General features: G+C 37.2%; 1 pseudogene; it reads left to right on the top strand.

Annotated features, from left to right (window-relative positions):
- Nucleotides 1-1131: 1131 nt before the first annotated feature.
- Nucleotides 1132-21473, top strand: LOC126875992 (organic cation transporter protein-like; annotated as a pseudogene).
- Nucleotides 21474-22868: the final 1395 nt, after the last annotated feature.

Genomic DNA, 22868 nt, shown 5'->3' with positions numbered 1-22868 from the left:
TAAATTTAAATTCGTTAAGTCGTTAGTATATTTCCATATAGCTTTTACCCCATCAAATTCATTTTTTCTTAAATAGTAACATTGATTTTGTAAAATCTGTAAAACTAAAGCTACATGTTACTCATTTTCCAACGTTTCTTTTCTACCATCGATTAATTAATGGTAAATCAATTTATATCAAATTTGTTAAATCAATTTCTATAACAATTAGTAATTAATATTAAAAGTCGAATAAATTAACGAGCCCCATTAGATAAATTCGTTCATTTCGTCGATAATGGAACGATTATTTCAAATTGTTTCATCGTTCGACTTTGAAACCACTCAAGGAACTATCAGTTACACGATATCTGACTAACGCTTCGACGGATGGATAATCAACGTTTGATTCACATGATCATTGTTTTTCCAGTTCACATATCATTAGCCGAATTCAATACCACGGTAAACCTGCGATACTAAAAATTACGTAATAATTTCTATTTTATAATCATTCTTTCCTACCTGAAAGAAATCGATCTTTCGTATATCATAAATCCCAATGTACGCAGCAAAGCAACTTAGAATTATACCTTTTTCTCTTTCTTGCTAAACAATTCATACTCAATTAATATTCCTGATCAATTAACCAGCCTAGCTGTCTGCTTATTATTGTATCTCTTCCAATCTGTACTATACTATACAAACAACACTGTAAATTACCATACGTAACATGGTGAAACACAGGAAATTCACAAATTCTCACTCCAAATACTCCGCAACTTCACCTCGTAATATCACTCAAATTTCCATGAGTCACCAACAGGCGAATTAAGTTAGTTAACCAAACACAGTTTGAGGAAACATATCAAACCATGCAACAACGTCGCAACGTTCTCGGAAGGTACACTCACCTGCGCGTCACCAGTTTATGTTTCTCGCTTTCCGGTCGCGTATACGTGTCGCGACAAAGCGACGAGAGAGAAAGAAGATTGCGGTGGTAGTGAGAAGAGCGAGAAGGGAAAAAAGCGTGCAAACGAGTCACGAGAAAACCCAACGGTCGCGGTGCAACAGGAGAAGCGGCTCTTTGGAATCGTAAAATCCCCGCAGTTCTCCAGTGACGTCTTCGACTTCGGCGTTGCTGTCGACAGGACGATCCACGGGGACCAAAGTCATCGTCCAATAGCCGCACACACGACGCTGGTGGGGCTCCGCTTTCGTTTGCACACGCTATAAAGCCCCGCTAATTGTCCACGCGGCGAACAGTCGGTGCGTGCCCCCTTTTAAACGACGATGTAGCGCGGCGTCCGAAAAATCGAGGATCCGTGCACCCAAGATCATTGTGACGATCGAGATCGAGCACGTGTCCTGGACTTGGATCACAGGATCACGAGAGTCGTTGCGATCCGCGATTTCTTTTGTTATTTTTCCCATTTCCGTTTTATCCTGTTGAAACAGTGAAAAGACATCCGGAAGAAGAAGAAGAAGAAAAGAGTAAAGTTTGTTCGAAATCGACTTATCGAGTCGGACAAAAGTGAAGAAGCTAGATTTCATTTTATTTCTGTGACTTCTGCAGAGAGTTTCTCGTTTTAGAAACAAAACCACGACGAGATTTGTGATACGCCTAGTGAAGTTTCGCGTTGCTCTCGGACGATCGTGGAAAAGGTAAACGTTTGTTTGCACCGATCATTCGTATCGATGTGTCGCGTGAGACTTGAATTTTGGTACAGTGGTTCGTCGTGAAAGTATTTGAACGCTGGTCGTAAAAGGCTTTGGTGTATAATGTATGTTATCTGTTACACGGAACATTATGAAGTATATCGGGAAAAACTTGTTCGATATAACCGTACCTGTGTTATCTTAGCCGTGTCTCATTACGGTGATAATTAAACTTCAAAATGTTTCGCCTAACACACATATTATAATATCTACTATATCCATAAAGGACTTCTATAAGTATTTCAGCATTTAGCATAGATAACTTACGTATCTTTATTGTATGCGTTACATAAAATATTTAAAAATTTCTTTAGTATCGGAATGAGACATGACTATTGTAGGTCAGTCAAATTTTTAGTCAATCTGAAAACTCATATAGGAGCTACTGCGATATTCATTGATCGCGAACATAATACACATGATATATTTACAAAATGTTTGCACAAATATTCAGATATTTTCATGTGAGCTACTGTATATTTGCTATTTTGCGAAGAAGGAAGAAAATGAAGTTCTTTCATTGCTCCAATCGTGTTTTATCTCTCATTAACACTTGCGTCGATAACCTACTTAGATGACCAAATTTCCATCGTTGAAGATAACAACTAAAAGTTTGGTATTTGCTTCGATCAAGTTACATACATACCTTTTCTTCGTGATTACTCGGTCTCTTTACTTCTTCTCACTTTCACGACCAATTTAATTAAAATCCGAGCCAATGACTGCTATAACACTGCTATAATATAATAATATATGGCTCTTAAGATTGGAAGTTTCGTTAAATATCACGATATAATGGTGGTCCGTTAATTGATCGAGATTTTGACTTGTTAAATAAACAATTTTGTCCTTATTAGTTCTTTAAAATGTCTTCGTGATGTGACAGTCAGTGTATTTGTGTTGACCTTTAATATACTGATGTGCAGTGACTTTCACGTCTACATTTATTTAGTTCAGATATTTTACTAATTATTAGAAACATACTGCAGACAATGTAGTAGAGCCTCTCTTTTCTGAAATAATAGGAAGACGAAATTTCATTTATCCAAATACAGTTTAAGAGTAATCGACAGATTCTTTAAATATTTATGAATCCATAATCAGATAATTTTTTCAACGTAAATAACTACACAGAGTTACGTTCTTTATCGTACTTCGAATTATCGGAGTTCTTCTACGAGTGCCACGAGTGCTTCGGCATGAGAAGATATCTTTTTATTAGAGTTTTCGTCTGCTGTTTTCATTTATATAAAATCGCCATTATTATCGTCTACGTGAAACATTTCATTACATCAGAATACTTGCGGCTTTCTACCGTTGCCAACATTCGAGGAATCTACGTGCTTTGAAGAATTTTCAATTATGTTTTTCTTCCTTTAATGTCTGTGACTCTGGCTTCTCCAATATCGTGTATTTTTGCTAATTTTGTTGCGCTTACATCACTTTCCAGTTTTCTCGTTTACATCGTATTTTCCTGCGATAGTTAGACCGCTTCCTAGTTTCATACCAAATTCGTATAATCACAATTCAATGAATCAAATCAAGGAAAGAGTACATTGTGTATGAACACTGACGACATACGTATGTACATATTTGAAACGAAAAAGGGCATTCGTTACGAAGAAATATTGTGTTTGGATAATAGAACGTTCGGATATTAGGCTATTTGGATAATACCGTGATATACATTTGCTACATCCATTTCGGTGTACCAATTAGGAATAAAAACATTAAAAAAACAAGTTGAAATGATTTACACAAGAAATAGAAAAATTACCACGGTATCTTAGAATGTTTTAGTATATTACGTACATCATTTTGCTTTTTTTGTTTATTTTTTCAGTAAGTGAAACACAGCGTCTGTGCCAGAATAACTAAGAGTAAGTTAGACGTTTGTGAGAAACTGTGACTAACTCCGAGTACAACATACGATAGAATGGTAATAATAGTGAAACTTATATACTAGGTAAACATTTCTAGTAGGCACTATTATGACAAAAAAATAACAGTACAAAGTAACTTAGGAGTAACAGAATCATAAAGTTCTTTAAGGACCCTTTGTGAAGAAACGTCGATGATGGCATAAACATTGGTATGCTGAGAGTTGAAGGATAGACGTCTATAGAATTTTGATAGTATCTGTCAGATATCTGTATCTCGTTAAAGATCAACAGCATCAGAGATTTCCTAGAACTCTGGCTCATTTAACAGCTAATTATTTTAAAGAAGGTTAGACAGAAGAAATCCATTTATGTTGATTTTCTAATTATAGCGTTACTTTATGATTAAGTATAAGGTTGAAGAGGAATAAACTTACTAGATCAAAGTCCTTTAAAGCTTGCTTATTCTTTCGAAGATAACTAACAAATCCGCAAAACTTTGTAGAAAGCTGTTTAATCACAAAGTTAAATAGATCTTTGAAATAGAAAATTTGCCAGCTGTGTATTCAATCTTAACGCTAGAAACTAGCAAATCAGACAAAATCACTGACATCGGATTTGTTGTTTTTGGAATTTCTAAAAATATACAAGTGTTTTCGATAGCATCAGTGTTCACTTTTATTGGAACAGAAACGCGACTATATATACTTATCCATTATCGTGATATTTATCGAGACTATGTATAACATATTTAGATGGGTATCAAAAGGTCGGACGTTTTAATGATAAAATTATGTTTTTCTAAAGAACGTAAACTTAGAAAACTGCCTTCTTCTCCATGAACTTGGTATGTTTAAATGCCACGATCGACTAACAAAGCACTGTACTACAAAATACCAATCGATGCCGATCAGTGAGAGGTAAACTCACTATTCTAGAACAGGTGGTCAAACACTGCAATTAAGCAACAAAAATAGGACAACCGTGACTCATATAGTCTTTCAGAAGCCAAAATGATTAACTCTTTGTACACTAGTTCTTGCACATTATCTTGGCACACGGCGTTAGCGTTCAATTTTTCTAGAAGAGAAATTACTTCCATAAGCTCAATTTGTCGCAAAAAAGAACGCCGTAAACAATCATAAATTCCAAGATGAATAAGAAAAAAATAATTCCAATGTTGTCGCTGGACCATGGACTTTTATCATATAAAGCGATAATTAATCTAACTTACTCATTGTGTATTACAACAAATTTTTATTTCATTCGTTGCTTATTATGCAAAAGCTTATTCGCGTTAAATATGGTAGAACTCGATTAATTAATCGAACTTTTACCGATTTGAAGCACTCACTTGAACATGAGCTCGTATCACGCGAACGAAAAATGATGAGTAGCGAAGAAAATTGGTGAACTCTTGTTATATGAATTCCAATCGATCCATATAAATTGTCCGTCAGGAAAATCAGATAATTGGGATTGCAATCTTAAATAAAATTTCTGTTTCTATCGACTACAATAAGTGTTTTAATGTATCATATTAAGAAACAATTAACTCGATAACGCCATTATAAATAAATAAATAGAACGATAATTCCTCGAAAACGATGGTATTCCAATATTAATAACAGATTTCTTTCCTTTCTTTTCTTCGTTTTCCCTTACGACCAAGAAGAACACCAATCAATAGGAAGACTTACGGTTGGAAGTGAAACCAAACGATCGTTCCACTTTGTATTGTTACGAGTCTGTAAGTTTGACTTTGTAGTTTGTGCGAGTTCCGCGAGATCAAAACGCTATGCTGTATCTCGTGTGCATCGAATGAATTTCAATGGCTCGATCGCGATCACGATCGCCTTCCCTGATCGATTCGAAGGCGAGAAAACTGGCCCCGCAGGGAAAAATCACGTATGCAAACTATATGTATCCATGCTAGCCATGATCGCTCTTATTAATTAGTTCTGGGATGTAATAGTTGTTCAAGGTGCGCACTTTTGTGTAACCGGTTACCGAGAACGTTTGACACACGCTTGTCCTCGTTGTTAAACGTCCAGGCCGGAACGGAAGCGATCGGTCGATAACGATCGTCCTGAGATCGTTAAGTCACTCGAGTTATGACGATCGTTACGAGCCTCCATTTTCATTGGTGCGTCGGTGGACGAGTTATTGCTACTCTGCTATGCGTTTTCAATCGGAAAAGGTCGGTTTTGAAGCTGTGTTCAATATTCGCGCGTAGCTTTTGCTGGAGCATACGTTTCTCATTAATTTCACGGATCGATTACTTTGGGGAGGTTTCTTACATTTTTTAATCGTAAAATTATTGGTTGTAAGATTTTTTTGATATACCATATTCTAAGGGATCTCGCTTTTTTAATGTTGTAACAATTTTCTAGAAATTGCAATGTAATTCTTAATCGAATTTTTGAGCCAGAATTATTTAAAATCATTATATCTAGCAATGTACGAGAAATATCGCAATACTTGTTTCATATAAGTTATTATATATACACACAGACAAATTATTTACATGCACAAATATCGCTTGCATTTTTTTGTCAGAATAAGGACGGTACCTGATGGGAAAATTCGTATTAATTTAGGTGGTCCTGGCTTAACGTTAGGGATAAACACGTGTTCGTTTTATTGCACGCTTTACGCACAATCCGGAAATCAATGCTAACTTAGTCGATCGTTGTTCAAAGCGAACAATTTATCACAGCTGACTAGTTGCTACGTAGGAATGTGTTTATTCAGTATTTTTGTTAAGGAAAATGTATTTTTAGTGTTGTATACTTCATGTATATACAGATGCAGCTACGACTCGGATAATTACTGATTAATGATAGCAATCTGCTATAATTGACTAATACTATAATACGTTTACCTATTTTGCATACAATTTCTTTTATCTTTTTTTTTTTTTTTTTACTATGAGCAAATGGTGTTGGATCGAACGCATTATGTATCTTTTTCAAATTTTCTTATTTTATATTTTATATTTTTATTTTATAGCTTCCTTGAAAATTCTATGAAAATTAGGATTTTTAATGATTCGAAGATTAGAAAATTCGAAGATCGTGAGATTAGAAGATTCGAAAATTCAGACTGAACAATTTGGAGATTTGCAACCTTGTGAATTAAAAGATCCAGAATTTGTTAGACTTATTAAAAAATGGTGTATTCAAAAATAGCATATTCTCTTTCGAAGACATTTTTCTCAATGTATCCTATTGGAAAGTACAAACTTCATATATCACTTGAATCTCGATTAGAATCTCAATTAAAGTAATCATCCACACAATCATTATCGCCAAAAATGCCATTCAATTTGTGGCAGAAAAATTCTTTTCTCGTGTCCATCGGCATACCGTTGTAACGTAAAGTGCGTTACAGTATACGCGAAATAATTTATGCAAATGTTACCAAGCCCCTAGAAAATAACAGTTATGTCACGGACTGGTCACTTCCGGTTCTCTCGTCATTAATACTCTTTTTTTTATCTAAGTTCGTGGTAATCGCAACGAACATTAATTACACAGAACCGTAATAAATAATCATCTACACTTATGAAACATCTATGTATGGACTGTTGTAATTGTTTTACATATGCGCTACATCGGTGATTAATCGAACGCGATCATCTCGTAGATTTCGTGAAAGATCAAATCTAACCGCAATTATCTTACAAAAAATGTCATTAAATTAATAATATTTTAAACGAACTTAATTCTACGAGAAATTTCATTGAACGCCAGTAAATTAACGATATTTAAATAATAAATAATATTTCATCAAATAAAGAAATAATTAATCAATTAAAACTTGCAGGGACGATTTTATAATCGATTTAATCATCGATCTATTTTCGAAATGATTTGCAAGATTGAGATCTGAATCGTGTAAATTGCACGGTGTAAATATCATATCGTGTTGTACGATGGTTGAAAAAAAGCGAGTTTGTGCAAAAGGGGATTTCTCTTTGGGGTATAAAAGGTTTCTTAGAAGACGAAGGTGGTTGGGAAAGAGTTTAATTGGCGGCAAATTAAGGATTCAATTATCAAAGGGAGCAAAAGCTTTCGCGCGTATATTTTATATTGAAAATGATTGCTCTTGATTCAACGTTTATAACGTTGGCCTTCGTGAAGTAAAAGTAAAATGGCGTTCGCTAACGGTGTCGAATTTTTTCTTAACGATTCTAGTTGAATAATATCACGAATTTGTCGGGATTATTGTAACAATAATTTTACTTACTTGTTTTAATTATCCAGTAATTAACTGTAGTAATCGTTCACTGATAGAATCAAATTTTTATCGAAAATTTTATTTAAACAAGATTCAAAGATTCATACAAATTACTATGGCGCTACAATAATTTCGTTTACTTCTTTCATAAGCACACAATCTTTACGATAAATATCTTCCTTGATAATTTTATTTATGTAATACCTACTTGGATTTTTTAATAATTAACTATAATTGCTTTTTTATTGGTGCTTGTTTCTTAACTGAATAATCTTTAAAAAAAAAAGGCAACAATCGTGTGACATTCTGCACAGTGTCAAAATAAGCAGGAACCGGAGGTATGGTGCTCTATTATTTAAAATTTTTATTAATTGTCTTTAGAATTAATTATTATTTACACATTACGCACGATACATTTTGTGTATTTCATGATCATTTCTTCTAAACAAACTCTTCTATTCCAATGACAATTTACATCTGATTACATTACATTTTTATTTAACAATCCTCACGTCCCAAAAATATTATCTTCCTATTTGCAAAAAGGATCTAATAAGAAGCAAATTATTTAAAGGACACTCCAGTTAGAACGTACAAGTGACAGCAATAAGCCTTCGATAGTATCCTCCATTTTGCAATAACCTTGCAAAAATGTTCAAGGATCTTTCCTTTTCTCTTCCTCTCTAGCAAATTCAAATCACTTTTTCCAGTACACTCTGTATCACCTTGAATTAGCCTTTACCTAAGATTATATCGTGTCAAAAAGTAGCATGGCAATATATCTAGACAATACAAACATCTACTTCCTTTCATCTCGACTTTAGATTTCATCTTCTTCATCTTGATTTCAACAATGTGGTTCACCTCACCTTGAACCCGTTTAAGAAAATTTAGCGAAGAAGAGATTCCTCCGCTTAATAAGAGAAAGATCATAACACGTTGATAAACATGAGAAATTATCCGGCTAAATGTAACGAAGAGATAGACATAAGAGAACTTGCTACTAAAACAACAGTCGCTCACGTGAAAGTACTCGGGCACTTAAACAAACCTTTGGTGATTTTTATACGAGACACTTTGAGATTTCATTGACACTGAAGTGAGACACGATCGTCGTAATTACATTGAGAAAATTTGAAACAGATCTAAACGTGTATATAGAAATTTCATATATTTATTGGAAACATATATTATTGTTATTTTATATATAAAAATTACCAGAGTATTTGAGCAGTCAATTATTCGCTAAATTAATAAGAATAATAAGCCACGATGTACGTAGTAAAATCATCATCATGTGTTATATACATATTAATTTTTCATTTAACATATATATTTGCGAAATATATATACATTGTCTCATGTATATATATCTTCAATATACAATCTCAGATTGATTCCAAATTTTACTATTATAATCTCGATAATCGTATCTCGTTAGAGTGCTAACGAAATTATAGAACGTTTCGTGATATGAAAGTGTTCGAGTACTTCCGTGAGCCACTGTATATCATAAGATCGATCACCTTGATCGTTTATCGATCTGTATTCGTAAAACACATAAAAAGGTATGAACGCATTGCAACACGAATTTATTCGACGACCTAATAATACCCCATTCACCTTGAACTTAGTTTCCTCGTAACGTGTAATTCGAGTTAAGTAGGTGATCGAGGATCATTGATTCGCAGATATCGAGATAATGACAGTCATGACGGAGTCCGTAAAAGCCGAGGAGGGCGAACGTCCGAAGATCGAAACCTTCGACGACATACTACCGTACGTTGGCGAGGCCAGCCGCTACCAATGGTTCCTTTTCATCATGCTCCTTCACCTTCGTCTACGCGTTCCTCTACTTCACGCAGTTCTTCATCACGCTATTGCCAGCTGAACACTGGTGTACCGTTCCGGAACTCGAACGATGGAACCTCACAGACAAACAAAAGTAAGTGACACTTTATGTGCAATTTGTCTTATTTGAATTATTGAGTTATACGTAACGAACGATCCTACATAGTTTCTTTATGTTCGAATTTACCCTGTTACGCGATAGACATTTTCAGCTCCGGCAGATCGAAATGGTCAATAATCATGTTGATCGTATAACAAATCAATACATGTTTTCATTAAAGACGTTCCTTTCGATGTCTAGAATTAACCACCTTCTATAGGAGACAATTTATATGCATATGTACTGTTAGAATTGAATCTTGGAATTAGGATTAATATTCTGTGGAAGACACAATGTTTATGTTGAAATAATACAATGTGATATTTATTAAACAATTATTTCGAGAGTTATAAATGTGCGTTCTGGAATGTAGACAGTTGGCTAGTTATTCACAGACTGGCTTAGTGACCCATGGCCCTTGAAAAGGTTTAGAGCCCCACTCTCTATGCAGTAATGAGTGTGACCTGTGTGGGTGTCTGTGTGGCGTCACATGTGGCACAGAACCTTCTAGTAGCTTCTCGACGTGCCCGTCTAGAATATTCCATTCATATCCTCACGCTTCTTCCGGCGTCTTTTTGAAAAAGCATGCACGTGCCAACTGCCGTGGTGCATCTCACGAACGCACGCTGGTGGGGATGGCGCTGGCAACGAATGGAAGAATCTGTATGATCAAACACTCTATCCGCATGCGACTGATATCGTTGTATTCCAACATGTACATATCTGTTCAAGTCACGTGCACGTAGTTTAAACCAGGCTTCTCGAAAGCCTGTTTGTTTTCCATGCAGGTCGCAATAAATATTCTCGACGACAGAATCTTCCACTTGCACGGAGATTTCCATTTTCTCAGCTGTGATAACGTATCGCATTGCGACAATTTGTTTCTTTAAAACCACAATATAATATCTGATAACTTGCACGAAACAACTGTGTTTATTGAATCAGGAAAACCCAGGTATTGCGTTGTATATGTAAATGCATATGTAAATATCGTGTCGTACGGGAGTGGGGGAGATACCTGTTACGACCGTTCGCGGAGAGACGCGGTCGCGAGGAAAACGCGTCAGCGAGAGGCGTAAATTCTCGCTACGATTCGGTGAATCGACGCCGCGAAGTAGTCGTTCCCCTGTTTCGGTTAGGATAACAGAGGTGTTTGAATGAATATGACACAGTAGTAAGTTATATTTCACCGTTTATTCCAACAACTTATAACAAAGGCAGTTACGCTGGTGAGTGTGTACGAGATGTGTGAGTGACTGATCTGCGGGTGTTGACCGTTCGAAGGATGTTGACCGTTCGAAGGATGTAAAATCAGTACCGTCTTGGGAGACGATGCTGTCTCGGAGGAAAGCTAAGGATGGGTATGTCTAGCGCACGGGACCATCGGATTTGTTGGTGCCGATGTTATTTAGGAGAGTGAGGGAATAGGCTTCGTTTCTAATTGGTTAAACGAAGGGTCTCAACCGCCCTCGAGAGAAAGTGGTTAGTGGGAGGACAGTTGCGGCGTACGTGCGAAAAACCAACTTTCCTTAGTTAAGCCGTGGTAGACAATAGTCTCGAGAAATTCCTCGGAAACAGATGTTTGTTTGAAGGACCTTAGCAGGCAAGTGACTCGGGTTTATGACGGATGCTTAAGGCTATTGAGGGTACGCCGTACGGAAGAGCGGACATCTGGTGTCCGTCTGGCCCGCGGTGTGTGACCTGGGCCAGGCAGAGAGTCGCCTGGCGTAACATCCTCCCCCCGTTGAGAGGGTACCGATCAAAATTTCATTAAAGGTGGAGTTAATTGGAGCAGCCGCCCGACTCCTTGTTGATTGCTGATTGTCCTTATTCTGCTTGATCGGGTTGGCTCGTTGGTAGGACGAGCTGTGTGGCACGTCGTTCCAAGATGCTCGTTGCCGTATGACTTGTGGTAGTCTGGATGAGGCCGTTGTCGCCAGGGTGACTTCGAAGATACGGTCGAAAGTCCGGTGCGTTGAGGATATGTTGTCTTCCTTGCGTTCTGGATCGCCGTGGTCATCTGCATTGCCTGGCGATTTTCTATTGCGGTTCGCGAACCAGGAAGTGTCGTGAAACAGCTCGGCCCATGAAGTATTGTGAGACACCTCGTCCCAGGAGGTGTCGTTGTACAGCTCGCCGATTTCACAAAGGCACGTGAAATCCGTGTGTGGTTGCACAATGAAGACGTGAAGGAGGTCTTCGGTGGATTGGGGGACAGGGCTCCCCCCGCTGACCCATTCGTATCGCGCCTTCTTGATGATGATTGGTGGTTGGACCGGCGTGGTCCAGTTTTCTGCGAAAGACAGAATTAGAGACATCTTACCTTCCGTTTGGTTAGGTTTGGATCTGGAGTGGGAAGATTTTGCATCTCGGTCCAAGATGCTCGGCTCCGTATGAGTCGTTGCCGTCCGTAGGTGCCGTAGCTGCCAGGGAAAATGGATGGCCAGGCCTAAGGGTTGTTGCGTTGAGAGCAAGTGGTCCACCTTGTAGGCTGCACTGACATCGACGAGTATGATGTTTTGTTTCAGCCCATTCGTCGGTGTGCTCCATTTCGGCGATAATGTAGTAGGAGACGGCATGTCGGCTGGTAAGGTTTCATCCGTCTGTTGATCCAGAGACTCTTGAGCGGTTGTCTGATTCAAGGCGTCTGATGGCGTGGAATCAGATTGTTGCGATGCTGATGATGTGAGCGAGGTTGTCGTTGGGTCTCGGGTGGGTGACACGTTGTGAGTGTCACGCGATGAGGTCCGCATGGGAAGCGTTTTCTGATTTAAGGCGTTTGGCAGCGTTGAATCAGATTGTTCATGTAGCGACGATGCTAGCGTGATTGTTCTCAAGTCGCGTGTAGGCGACACGTTGCGAGTGTGATACGATGAGCTTCGCGTGTCGTGCGATGGGATCGGTGGTCTCTGGAACCTGCTAGGAGCTTTGTTGCTGCATTCCGGAGGTTTTGGATTCGCTACTCTCTTGGAGGCATCCGTTGAGGAAGAATTAAGTTCGATGAGAGTGCTCAATCGTACTACCAGATCCACATAGACATCGAGTAAGTCCACAGGTGCGAAGTCGTCGAGCTCAAGTAATTGGTCGTTGACAATGTTAAACCGTTTCCAAATGTCGTCGACTTGTTTTCGATAAGTTATTAAGGTGGCCTTGTAGTGCAGACCAGACTGTTCGTATTCGTCGAGTGATTTCGATACGGCCTGGAATTGGTCGCTTAGATTGCTTCGCTCCCGATGCAAGGAGGTGATTTTCTCTGCGTTTCCGGTTGCCATTGTTTGTTAGATAAGTGAGAGTGGAATGGTTATAACTTACTTCTGTTGAAGATTGTCCAGTTGCGGCAGGAGGTTGCGTGGTTGCGTTTTAACCACCGAATTATACCTCTTCAAGGGTGACGATCCTTGACGTTACTGACCTCGCTGGGGGGGGGCGCTTCCGCTGCTGGTTATGTTGGATTCACGTGGCACTGTATGATAGTGGGTGTCACTGGTATGCGCATTTCACTTGACGCGTGATGCGGCTTTGAGGATCGAATGATTCGACCGGTTACGTGTCCACACTTTTCACTTGTCACTGAATCCGGCTCGAAAGATCGAATGTTTCGACCGGATGGGTGACAAAACTATCCACTGCCACTGATGATCCGGCTCGAAGGACCAAATGTTACGACCGTTCGCGGAGAGACGCGGTCGCGAGGAAAACGCGTCAGCGAGAGGCGTAAATTCTCGCTACGATTCGGTGAATCGACGCCGCGAAGTAGTCGTTCCCCTGTTTCGGTTAGGATAACAGAGGTGTTTGAATGAATATGACACAGTAGTAAGTTATATTTCACCGTTTATTCCAACAACTTATAACAAAGGCAGTTACGCTGGTGAGTGTGTACGAGATGAGTGAGTGACTGATCTGCGGGTGTTGACCGTTCGAAGGATGTAAAATCAGTACTGTCTTGGGAGACGATAATGTGTCGGAGGAACGCTAAGGATGGGTGTGTCTAGCGCACGGGACCATCGGATTTGTTCGTGACGATTTGAGTTAGGAGAGTGAGGGAGTAGGCTTCGTCGTTAATTGGTTAGACGAAGGGTCTTAACCGCCCTCGAGAGAAAGTGGTTAGTGGGAGGAAAGTTGCAGCGTACGTGAGAAAAACTAACTTTCCCTTGTTAAGCCGTGGTAGACAATAGTCTCTAGAAATTCCTCGGAAACAGATGTTTGTTTCGTTTGAAGGACCTTTTCTAGGAAATCTATGAAATTTATGGAAGGTCCTTGAAACTATGGAGGATACGCTGCGAGTATCCGAAGACATCTGGTTGCCATATTGCCTGCGGTGTGTGGCCTCGGCTAGGTAGAATGTTACGCGACGTAACAATACCTGTAACCAGTTTGCGACGAGATAAAAATAGTTGGAAATCGCGATTCCATAGTTATACTATTATCAACGTCTTTTTCACGTGTTCTATTTCAAGAACGTAAGGAATTACCGGCGAAAGGATAGGATGTCTGGATGGCACGATTCCAACGAATCGTGTTACCATTCTTGACGACGCATGCGAGATCTGGTTTTCTACGATCCGTCAACGAGGAAAATCGTTCGTTTCGCACAATTTCTCGAATCTCCCCGCGTACCGTTTATTTGTCTGGAAATAGACTCACCGATACGTGCAGCGATCGGTAATTAAATCCCAACACAATTCGAATGCCTCGGAGTGCAATAGATACGGGACGATCGTCCTTCCAGCTCTTGCCTTTGTTCCTATTTTTACGGTCATTGTCTCTTTTCCTCTTTTGTATTTTGTGCTTTTGTTTTCCTGTTACTTTATTCTTTCACTTTTCCCATTTTTGATTTTTTTTTTTTTTTTTGAAACAGCAGATTTATAAATAATAAGTAGGCCGCGGATTTTTATGCGAATTTTACTTTTACAGAAAATTTTAAAATGCAGAAATGTAAACACTATTAAAGATAATGTGTTATTACTGTTACTGATATCGTCGTTATTCTTTATTAGAGAAATTATTATAGATTTTTATATTGTTATGTATATTACTTTTGTCACTTTTTTTATTTAAACAGGATTCGAATTAAGTTTCAAGGAATTGGACTAATTTAAGATTAGGATTAAAAACTATGCACTTTTGAGTAGAATTTTCATCTTATTTTTCCCATTTCTCTCCCTCTCTCTACCATTTGCTGTCATTTTTCCTTGGTTATTTAAAAAAAGATAAGAAAATCAAACGAAAATTAGTATTCTTAAAAATACTTCTTGCAAATTTCATCACCGTTAATGTAACGTATTCTTGTTTTATGTAGGATTGCACTATCGATCCCTCCAGCGTCGAGTGAGGAATTGCTGGCGGAAGGTGCGACTTCGTTTTCGCGATGTAACATGTACAATGTGAACTATACCGACATATTGGAGAGTGGTATCAGAGAGGCAGACCCATCCTGGCCAATAAAACCATGCCGTCGTTCTATAAATATTTACGGTCTTTCGTAAAGCTGCTGACGATAGCATATAATGCAGTCATTATAAAAGAAGTCCTTGTTGGTTGCACGAACTTAGACGTAGGTGTAATTACTTGTTATGCTGTTTGCATCTTAACAGAGCTCGTTTATAGCGGAACATAAAATTAACCTTGTCATCCTTAATTATTTGTACGTCTCGGCGTATTAAATCACGAACATGAATCCGTTTATATAATATCGCATAAATCGGAAAGTGAAAGTTACAACTGTACAATAGACAGATATTTCGAATTGAACGTATAAATACGCATTTGGTAACTTCTTACGACTCAAGAAATTTTTATCGAATATTTATTGTTATTATTATTATTTCTAATTTCTATTTCTGCTATTTTATTACTAAAAAGTCCTGCTTAAATCGGGAGATACTATCTTCTACTTAACAAATTTATATTCCTTCCACTATGACAAATTCTCTAATCATATCCAAGAATTATGCAAACAACCTCTACTATTTTATTACTAAAAATATTACCAAAAGACTACAATTAACTAACCTACGACTCAGGTTCTCAATTCTGATGATATTAAAAAACTACGGAATTTATTACTCGTCCTTTCGTCGTCTTCCTTATTCTCTTCACCTTCTATCGATTTTCCAACCACGCGGTGTTTTTTCATAACTAGCCGCAATCATAAAGCATCCCCCTTTTCTGTTTCAGCTGGAATGGGTATGCGACCACGCATTCCTCGGCTCAGCAGCACAATCGGCCTTCTTCGTCGGCAGCATTCTTGGAGGCTTAATATTCGGTTACATAGCCGACCATTGTGGCAGAATTCCGGCGTTGGTTGCGTGTAACGCGGTTGGTTTCATCGCGTCTGTCGGCAGTGCGTTTTGCAACAGCTTCTGGAGCTTCTGTCTGGCGAGATTAGTCGTCGGTACCTCGTTCGATAACTGCTTCAACGTGCTTTTCATTATCGGTGAGTCATCGAGAAAATTATAAGAGAGAAAAAGCTGTTGAGAATAGGAAAACTATAATTTATGACCTAATAATGAGGCACCGGTATCGGTCCCGTTTTACGTAACGATTAACTATTTATGACGTGTTTGAATAAATGTTTATTGCCCTATGTCGGTTTGTTTTTTCTTAAGTCAAATTTTTATTCGAATTTTACGATATCAATTTTAAGATATTTAATGGTAAATGATTTTACTGAAACTTTATATTTTGGAATTATATCTCGTAATTTGAAATTTGTTGTGTAATTGTATATCTAGTTTGGTATTAAAATTACATGTGTCTAGGGATACTTTAAGATATTTTATTTTAAACGGCAGGATACTTAATTCTGTATACTTTTCTGGTATGAAATTGTATCTTTCGAGTGACCTATTTCCCTATGGAGAATAATCTTCGGTTATACCACGATTACTGAGGCACTCTCCGTTCGATATTGAGATGAAAGCAGTGTTCCTTTTAAAATTCTTTTTAATTCAAAACGATCTTACATTGTCGATGTTAATGATTTATAAAATCTACAAATAAGTCTGAATATTTGAAATTAGATTGGTAAAAAACGAAGAAAGGACAAACCTAAAGGAAATAAGGAAACAATATTATTATATCAAATGAAGAAACGGAATTGACGAAACATTTGGGAAGATTTCTATAACGATGTAATACAATAACGATATCACGAATTATTCTTTCAGTGATCGAATATGTCGGTCCGAAATATCGAACTCTGGTAGCGAACATGTCGTTTGGACTTTATTTCGCGGCAGCCTCGAGTCTTCTGCCTTGGATCGCATATTGGATCTCAAATTGGAGGATTCTCAGCATGGTCACCGCGTGTCCTATGGTGGTTGCGTTTGTAGGACCATGGATTGTTCCTGAAAGTGCACGGTAGTTTAATTCCAATTTCTTTTTCATTATAAAAATATAATACAAAGAAATTTCGTAAGTAAATTAGTATACGATAGTATAGTAGACATTTAATCTTACCTCGTCCTTTGGATTATTTTTGTATCTTCGTATCATCGGAAAATTCTTTAAAAATAATCCTCAAAGAAATATAAGAAATTTCTTTTACGTTAAAGTTTCTCTTAAAACATCAAAAGTCCTTTGAGACCGGACCATAAAAATTCCAAAATTATAGCTGAATTAAATTGGGTAATATTTTATCCAACAATACATACTATCTTGGGATCGGTTATTACATCGATTCCTCTGTCTCGTAAATAAAACATCTCAAGGTCAACATCTTTCTCTCGATAAGCCATCACATTTTTAGCTGTGCAAAATAAATGATTGATGCGTAACTAGACAGCTCTATTCAAATTTGCACAAAAAGTTTGTCGATACAAAAGGTTGGTGAAAGTGATAATTTTGAAAATTTCTTACAGGCTTTTATAACGTTTGCGTATTTCATATACTTCCGTAGTTGGTACATAACCAGTGGCAGGGTGGACAAAGCGATCGAGATGCTGAAAAACTTCGCTAAAGTGAACGGTAAAGAGGTGAAGCAAGAAATATTCGACGAATTTGAGAAAAGTTGCAAGGCGATGAATGAGAAGGATCAATCGCATAATCAATACACTGTCCTACATCTCTTCAAGCTGCCACGACTTGGTCGTATCACTATCATGCTCATCATTTATTGGTAAGTTAACCTTTCCAACATCAATCGAACAAACTACACAGCTAGAACTTTTTACTTGTAAATTCTCAGCAATGATTACAATATTATTTTAGAAAAAACTAAGACACCAGAGAAATTTACAATCATATACGAAAAGATATACAGGGTGGTTGGTAACTGATGGTACAAGCGGAAAGGGGGTGATTCTACGCGAAAAAAGAAGTCGAAGATATAGAATAAAAATTTTTCGTTTGAGGTTTTGTTTTCGAGAAAATCGACTTTGAATTTTCGCTCGGAAAAATTAAAAAAAAATTCTATTCTATATGTCGGGCCTAGCCACGTGTGATGTTGCCTCGGAGGTGTCGATACAATAGGACATACGTTGTATTAATAATCAAACTTCAGGCAGAAACTGCCTAGCAACGGCGTTTGGAACCTTCTCGATGCTTCCAAACGGGTATAGAAAACAAATGCAATCGTACAGCGAGAAAAATTCCACGAGGCTGGCATTCGTGTGATTGCTTTGGAGAGTGATACATCGAGCATTTTCAACAATCGTATTTTGCGCCTAAGATTAGTTTACGTTTAGTGAAGAGTTATCCCGTTGACTGTGGATTCGTTTGAACCCAAAGACATTGTTAATAGTGTTCATTAAACTTATTATTCATACAATTTATTATTCACTAATTTTATCATTCGTTAAACTTATTATTCATTAGACTTATTATTTGTTAAGCTTTGTGATAGTCCTGTATATACGTGTAAATATAATCTCGGCTTTGTGAAACAATGGCTAATTCACGTGAAGAGTTGTTACAAAATTCTAACCATAACCCGACATATATTTTCGACTTCTTTTTTCGCGTACGACACCCGCTTTCCGCTTGTATCACCAGTTACCAACCACCCTGTAGATAGGAAAGGTATTCAATTTTATACTTCCTTTACGTTTCTTATATTTTCTTTGTTTTTAATACTATGATAATTCTGAATCTTCCTGCATTTCCTAAAATAAAATTAACTAAGAATATGTTCTTAACTCTCAGCCTCACGATATTCCAATTATATTATACCGTTAATTCAACCAAGTTACCAATCAGCCTCGACGCTACTTCCCTGTCTTTATAAAACCAGTATTAAAATAGACACAAATTACCATAAACTAGATACAAACTACTCGAATGAACATTAAGAGAGTATATGGGGCATTTTATGTGGGTCATTAAGAATCTGCTTAAGTATATAATTAGCATCGATAAACGTCAAACGCGAGGGAACGAGTATGCGAAGGATTAATAAACGATCTTGAAGTCCAGCGTGATTTATGTATGACTCGGCTGATTTTTTTCTAGGTTGCTGATGGTGTGGGTGTTCGACGGCCACGTTTGGAACATGAAACTTCTGGACCCCGACGTTTTCACGTCGTTCTCTTTAGCGTCCCTCACGGAACTTCCGGCCGCTGTTCTACTCGCCCTTTTCCTTGACAGATGGGGCAGACGATGGATGGGTTTCGCATCGGTGTTCCTCTGTGGCATTTTCTCCTTCGTTGCCATCGCTATCCCTTCTGGTAACATTTTTTCTTTTTTTTTTTTTATTTCTTGATAAATGACTTGTCAATCGATATTATTCAATAAAATAGCAGGAACGTGTGAATAGCAGTGAGAAAGCGGGGGTGAATTTTATAGAAAAAATCCGGTTTTATCGATCGACGGTCGTTTTAAAAAGCGCTTTTCTGAAGCTTCTCCAGTGAAAGCTTTGGGAGATTGAGAAATGAAAGCTCGTGCTTGATGCAAGAATAATGTTTTTGTTAGATAGTAAGGAGATAAGCGGTAGCGTTAGGGGATATCCGTGTTTTCAAGGACATTAAGGAGTGGAAAATAGACATTTTTTAATCCGTATTTAGAATAGAACGTTGTAGTTATAAAACAATTTACTATTTTTATTTCCTCATCTTGCAACAAAACTTTCCTTCGAATTCTCTTTTATCGTTTATAGACAACAGACTTGAACGACATAATAATATAGACCCGTATTATTTAAAATCGTATTATAGAGAATTTACAATTATACAATCCGGTCATTTTACTTAGTATTAATAATAATCGAATCTTATAAAATTTTTTTATACAAATATTCTTCTTCTCTTCTTTTCTTTTTCTTTTTCGCCTTTAAATCCTATTCCATTAACGATTGACATTTATTTCTCAACGTCACATACTCGACAGGAATGACATTTAATTTTTAATTGGACCATGCGCGCATCGGGTGTATGTATCGTGCGTGGAATGCGGCGATCGTGGCATTTACATATTTCTCAACTTATTCAAGGTTCGACAATGGTTGCCATGGCGATTATAGCGCGTCTTGGGGTGAATATCGCCGCGAATATTGGTTTCCAATATGCAGCGGAAATGCCGCCGACTGTGGTGAGAGCTCAGGGCGTGTCTTTGATCCATATCATCGGTTATATCGCCCACATTTTGGGACCTTACGTTATTTATCTGATAAGTGAATCGAAATTTCTGTTAACGACATCGTATTTCTACGATCCGAAAATTACTCAACCTCTTTTTTAATTTACGACTAATATTATCTGTTATTGAAATACGTTTTTTTAAGTTGGTTTAATTTGTAGAAAAATTATGTTCCTTGTCGGCCATGGATTCTTCTTGCGATCTTACGAATCACGGAAACAAGATAGATTTTCGATATATTTTCCTCCGTTTCGTTTTTTTGCGAAGGAAATGTAACTTTTCTATTGTCTGTAATTATTTACAGGTTTGCGATACTACACTATAGCTTCGTTTCTAAATGAAACGAATGTTTACAAAATCTCGTTATACAGGTAACACCAATGATCCTTTGTATACTGACAACTTCTTCAAATTCTGTCTTCAACCAATATTCTTTATTAATATTTAAAAGAATATTAAGTATACAGAAAATACGAAGAGGAATATTTGCGAGGACACTCTCGATTATTGTGTAAGTTATTCTATTTTGAATTATAAATTTACCTCAAAGTATACTATTATTTGTGTAATGTTATTACCGAAAATGAACTTATGGAAGTATTCATTTATTTCCCGAAAATCGAAGGGAAATTAAGGAATTAGCGGAAAGCGGAATTAATCGCTATTACTTCTAAAAGAGGTATAAAGAGAAGCGTATAAAAGGGAGAATATTTTTCATTTAATTTAGGCTGACATTGATCCATCTTTACCGCTGGTTGCCCTCGGTTTGCTGTCTTTTGGACACGCCTTCCTGACCCTTGGCTTGCCAGAAACGTTGAACCAGGAATTACCAGAAACCCTACAGGAGGGTAACGACTTCGGCAAGGAACAAAGTTTCTGGTGGGTTCCGTGTATATCCTCGTAAGTATAGATTCTATAATATTCTTCCTCCGCCTTATGTCAATATAAATTTACTAATAATCGTTTATTTCAATTTGACAGGAGCAAAATGCTGAAAAAATCTTATAGAAAGAAGAAAGGCCTTTCAAATCCAGCGTTTACTGGCAGTGTTCAAAAAATGGATTGTACTAGGTTATAGCGGTTAGATTTGGCGACGGCGCGAAACTTGCCAGTGGCGCGAAACTTGCCAGTGGCGCGAAACTTGCCAGTGGCGCGAAACTTGCCAGTGGCGCGAAATTTGCCAGTAGGGTGAAACTTACCAGTGGCATGAAACTTACCAGTGGCATGAAACTTGTCAGTGGCATGAAACTTGTCAGTGGCATGAAACTTGTCAGTGGCATGAAACTTGTCAGTGGCATGAAACTTGTCAGTGGCATGAAACTTGTCAGTGACATGAAACTTGTCAGTGACATGAAATTGCCAGTGGCGTGAAACTTGCCAAATTCTTTGTAAATATAGTTATTAAACGTATGCGTGTGATGTTAGATGTTAAGATATTACGAACGTATTGAGATTGGAGAGCTATTGAGAGAAACTAGGAGGAAGTATCGATTATTGCAGTGAAAGAGACAAGAATCGTCAAATTACACAAGGTATACGTTTAAGCAATTAATTGACGCTTCATCGACGAAGTAGCTTTGTTGCACACAAGATAAAGTGTATCTTTTTTTAATTGGAATGACTGTATAAAAATGTGAAGAAATTTAAAGAATCAAGAACGCGGCATTTAAAGTACGTTGCGTTCACATATTGCGATGTAATTATTTCGCGTACTATAACGTCGGTAAAGTGTTGGAAATGAGAAACGATTCAAGTATCTTATGTAAATGTACAATTAAATTCAGTATTGGATATACGTATTAAAGGAAACGATATATAAGGAAATAATATACCATAGTATTTATGCATCTTTCGCTTTAAAAATCGAAAAGAAAGATCTATATCTTTTTCTCCTTGCTCTTTTTTTTCTTTTCTCGTTGAAGGAATACTCTAGTTGAATTTATTTAACTGTGAAATACCGTGAATAACAAAGGATTGCCACGAGACTCGAAACACAAGAAGAGAGCTGTCTTCGCGCATTGTCAAGCTTTCAACTTGTCTTCTTTATTACGAATCGCCTTTGTATCAATATAGGTGATTCATAAATCGCCGACACTTGAAATGAGAGTTTCGATCGACTTTTAAACCGAAGTGTATTTTGCGTTCGCTCGATCAACGTGGCTTTTTTTCATCATCCATTTATGCATCAACACGTTGAATGCTTTGAAAACTCTGAGATCTCTGTTATTTAATTTAAATATATACATACATATATATATATATTATTCTAATGAAACATCAAAATTGAAATTCTTTTATGATATTTTCTTTTTTATGATCTTTCAGTATTAATACGAGAAATATCTCTATTTGATATATTTAGATATAATAAGAATATTACTTCTAATAAGTATCCTTGAATCCGTAATTACTGATCATTCATAAAATGGAATGCATTAAAACAATTAATTGCTAAGCGTTCATTAGCTACCATCATACCCAATTGAGATTAAAAAATGAAAGTTGTAGGATCTTTTTAAGCAGGA

This window comes from Bombus huntii, unplaced genomic scaffold (assembly GCF_024542735.1).
Source record: "Bombus huntii isolate Logan2020A unplaced genomic scaffold, iyBomHunt1.1 ctg00000061.1, whole genome shotgun sequence".
In the NCBI taxonomy this organism is placed as follows: domain Eukaryota; kingdom Metazoa; phylum Arthropoda; class Insecta; order Hymenoptera; family Apidae; genus Bombus; species Bombus huntii.
The sequence above is the reverse complement of the archived record's forward strand: the minus strand, read 5'-3'. Positions and strand labels throughout refer to the sequence as shown.